Raw genomic sequence first — 5,072 nt, 5'->3', positions numbered from 1 at the left:
CGCATTCCTCAGTTTTATCATTTGTCCATACGGCAGAACATAGGCTCATGAATTGTGATTTATATGGTACTAAAGACCACTTATCATTTATTGAAAACAGACCAAAGTCTTCCGGTATTAAGAGGAAGTTGAGAAACGGTTATAACTAAACATTGCAGACAAATTTCCCGCCGACATGAATACCAGACGCTGTGTGTGGGCGAGGTGTCGGTGAGGGAAGCATTCTTAAGTCTAGACTTATATTTTGGTCATACATAATCATTAATACAAAGAAACAGACCTACACCTACGCCCTAAAATTTCGGGTAAAATCAGTCAAAGTGGGCAGCACAAGTTTCCAATTATACGTATATGATGGCGATGTTCCTGTCTAGGTGTAAGAAACGAACTTTTTAACCTTACGGGAAATGTCTAAAAGTTATTTACACCATTATAGAAATTGCTAAACTTTCTTTCCAATACTGAAATTAATATAGGGACTTACCCTAAATTTTCGGTCAAACTCCGCCGACCTTGTTCACAGAATGACCCTCTCTATCTCCAGCAGTGACGTCAGGAACACGCCACTTTTGCAGGAGGGGGTCATAAGTATCAGAAAGTCTATAATGTATTCTACCAACACAGATGAACTTTCATGCTCATTTACACCATATGTGTGTTATGAAATTAGACGTGCTATCATTTTCCGCTTCATGTACAAGACTTTGTGATCAAGACATTGGATCACTCGTACGACCGTGTATTCTTGAATTAGTAAATTAAAGTGAATGTCTGTAAATATCGTTGTCTCATCGAAAACTCTACTTATATTTCAGAAATATGTGTTCACTTAACAATATTCAATTTCAATTGTATTCTTGTTATTGTATTCTTACTCATTTACACGATATCAAATTTTACATCCTATTAAAGTCCCAGTCTTATGGTTTCGCATTTTATCTCACGACATGTGTAATTGTCTCCTAGTGCACAGCGGTCATTTTGTGTAGTATCCTGAGAGAACTTACCCTAGATGTTAGTCATGTCACGTGTTTCCTCATTCTTCGCCTCAGGCACGGATATGGCAAATAAACGTTTCCTAAGCTAACTTTGTTGCTTTTTGGTTCTTGCCTCCGCAAGAAGGTTATGTTTTCAATTGTGCCACGGTGGAGTGGATGTGGATGTAGATAGCATGACTTGAGATTCTGAAGCATTTTCATGATATTTGGTAGGGTTGGTGTCGGTGAGACGCAGGTCAAGTTTGAGAGCGGGCCTCCTGGCGGTTTTCTACGATACAGCAGCTTGTCTTGAAGTTTGTGTGTTTGCCGCCCTGAGTATGACGTGGGAATCTGTGGATGGATCTTCATGATTTTTGGTGTGTGTATAGGCCTCCTAGTGGGTTGAGGTAAAATCTTTGCTGAATAGCCCTTGGGGTCAGAAAGTAAGTTTTCGGTTTGGGCCACCGAAGCGGCTTTTTTTACTAGAGGGGTCGATTTTAATTTTGTTTCATATCTTAGAAGAATATGATTCAAGAGGGGGTTGACAGATTATCATGTTCTTGGTATGTAGATAGCTAGAGTGATGATTTATGTAATTGCTATGTAAACTACTAGCTTGCTTTGTGTAGAAAGCGTCTACCCATGGTATGCTGTAAGCTCGTACCATTGGTATAGATAACATGTACTGAAACAACACCAGGTCAAAGACATTTTATGATTATCTTTATTAACTTTTATCTTTACTACATATAGAAGACTTTGTTACAGAATTGCAGCAGGTAACGCATTAGAACAACAGCACAGTCAAAGTTTTACCATCACTGTACTTAGATGCCACATAATGCGTGTATAGGTTAATGCTGACACATCAATGTCAATGAATGATAACAGCATGATTATATAACACTCAATCGCCATCGTGAAAATACACAGAACGTTGCCAAAGCATTAAGTAGAGGCACCATGGGTATATTGAAAGCTATATAATATTGCTGTCGAACTAAGGTAGTCAAGTAATCAATCTTCATCAGTAACACGATTGAAGCTTAATAATCACAACCACAACAGGTAAACATTCACAGCTATTGCAAGTGTTGACTTGCGTCGTCATAGAGATCAATAATTATGCAAAACAAGAACATGAGTAAATCTATGTCTGCAGCACATTACTAGTACGGAGAGTAAGCTAACGTCAGTCAAAGCAGAAGAAAAGCATTTTGAAAGCATTCAAATCACAGTATCTAAGTATTAATTCAATAATTTTACAGCCATATGCAGCAATGTACTGAGCAATAAAAATATTACAATTCAGGATACTCATGATTAAATCATCATAATCACAAAGGGAAATAAATGTGTAGTACCATATGGAGTATGTTGCAATGTTCACATAACATATCCTCAAATCAAGATTTATATAAAAAATTAATTTCAAATACAATTGTATACACTCCGACTCTTCGACAGAGCAAGTCATTAGATAGCTCAGTACATGAAGATCAAATACAATGAGTACTTACACATACACCACATTGCAGACATTGGTCTTGTGTTGTCGTTATTACGTCTACGCGGTTTCTTCATTCTATTTCTGCATTTTCATTGTACAATGTGACTGAGCACCACTTACTTTGTTAGGATGGCTTGTTTCGAGTGAGATCTTACCCAAAGGTATCGTTAATAACGGCACCAGCCGTCTTGTACAGAGGGGAGACGGACCCACTGTCGTGTCGTAACGAATCTTCTGACAGCGCCTGATCTGCGCGACCGTACGCTGAGCTGTACGCCTGATCTGCGCGACCGTACGCTGAGCTGTCCGCCAGATCTGCGCGACCGTACGCTGAGCTGTCCGCGAAGAACGACATAGGCCGTGCGTCAACAGTTGGGGTGCCGCAGAAAACTTCTTCGTTGGTGTATGTCTGATAGTTTGTTCTGATCTGAGTGCTGGGAGAGTATGTAGCTGCGGCTGCCGCGCCATATGTGGTCGCGAAGGAGAAGACTGAAGCCATGTTGTAGAGAGAGGAGGGTGTAGCCTGAACATGGGGGTCCTCTGGCTCCGGCTGGTCGCTCCCCGCACTTTCTCTTTGTGCCGTACGCTGCGTTGTGCCGTTATCAAAGGAAGAACTGCTCCTCTGCTGGTACCCGTAGTTTGCGTTGACGCACTGACCTCGAGCCTGTTTGGGACGGCGTTGGCGACGTTGGCGTACGTTTTTTAAGCCAAACGTGACGCAAACACCTAGAGCAACGACAACAACGACCGGGGGCAGGACGAAAAGCGCTGGGTGAAGGCTTGGAGATGGACGTGGCGAACGGTCCGTGGAAGCAAACGTTGGCACGAATGTCGTGGAAGCCTCCGGCGTAGACTTGATATCTGGAGCTAGAGGAAAATCATACATGGACCTGGCCATTAATAATTTGAGCTAAAACATAATCTCACATAAGAGAGAGAGAGAGAGGAATAGGGGGAGACAGAAAGAGAGCAAGAGATAAAGTAGGCATAGAGACAAGCAGACAGATAGATAGACAAACAAAGTGATAGGTACATACTCGTGTCAAAAGACTATTTCATAGTACCATGAAATAACTAACAGAATATTATAGATGACACTGCTGTATACACTGTATTATAAAATCCGACCACTTCACACAGTCACGTAAGGGTTACTCACCTGAAAGGGATGTCTCGTTTAGTCCGCCTGGACGGAATGTCAGGCTCGTCAATTCCTCTGCAGCTTGTGTCGAGATTGGGACGGTTGTAGCAAAGGACATGGTCGAGGTCTGAGGAGGCTCACATATCTTTAGGAATTCTTCCAGTCCATTGTTAGCTTTGTATTCGAAGGGAGTCTCACAGAGGATATTTGATATCTTCTTCTCCTCTGGTCCTACTGAACATACGGTGCATTCATTTCCATTGCAGTAGTCGCTATCCTGACAACACGTCGAGTTCTTATCACAATCAATGTCAAATAGCCAATATATGCTACAGTCACAATGTACTGGGTTATGGGCTAGTAGAAGTTGAACAGGGGACTTTGTACGCAAAGAGGCCTCGGGTAATCGCATCATGTTGTTTCCTAAAAAAAACAGTATCTGGAGATCGGTGACCGTGTCCAATATACCTGCAGGCTCGACCCGAGCTAAACTATTAAAGGAGATATCTAGTTTCACCAAACGTGGTAGGTTAGGGAGAGATTCCCACGGAAACTCTCTAAGTCTATTATTGGACAGGAGAAGATCTTCCAAGTATGGCAGGTTTGGAAAGGGTGTGATGAACTGCAAATTGTTCTCATCCACCGAAAGTCTACGCAGGTTTGTTGGAGCATTGTCCTCACTTATGTCGATAGATGTTAGATTGTTGCTGTCTAGAACCAACTCTTGGAGATGGGAAACATTTCCCAGTGAAAACCAAGGAAACGTTACGAGCAGATTATGTCTAAGAAACACTTTAGATAACTTCGGCATGAAGGGAAAATTAGGAAAAGATCGAAGTAGATTGCTGCTTAAATGCAACTCCTCCAATATTTTAAACCTGGAGTAAGCAAATGTAAATCTGTCAGTTTGATTTCGACATAACAGTACTGGTGTGGTGGTAACCAAACACGAATGATTTGTAGCACCAGTACTGTATTGTGCCAGACAGAACGGAAACCATAGAAGAAGGACTACCGTTTTCAGCTGGTGAGCTATCATCTTTGCGATATTATTCGGATGCCAAAGGCAAAACAGTCGAAACGTTGAAGCTCGCCTCTACCCCAGCACAGGCCTTTGTTTCCAGTTGTCGTCTTCGGTCTTGAACCAAACAGCACTGCGTTTGTTTGCAGCTGTAGACCAAAGTTATTCTGGCGATACAGGGATTTCACGAATGCAGACGTTGCCGAACAAAACTAAAGTAGTCGGTCTAGGTTTGCCGCTTTATAGCGACGGCAGCCCAGACAATCAACCTTTGTACCTTGATCACATGAACTGCATATTTACTATTTCCCCACGAATATTGTTTCCTGTGGACGAATCACTATTTCATACCCCTCCATCCCACTAGGCCAGCGACCTAGAATTAAGAATAGGTCAGAGTGCGCAGCGAGCGCTGAGGGGTCG

This window comes from Branchiostoma floridae, chromosome 14 (genome assembly GCF_000003815.2).
Source record: "Branchiostoma floridae strain S238N-H82 chromosome 14, Bfl_VNyyK, whole genome shotgun sequence".
Classification (NCBI taxonomy): Eukaryota; Metazoa; Chordata; class Leptocardii; order Amphioxiformes; family Branchiostomatidae; genus Branchiostoma; species Branchiostoma floridae.
Note: the sequence above shows the minus strand (reverse complement) of the source record.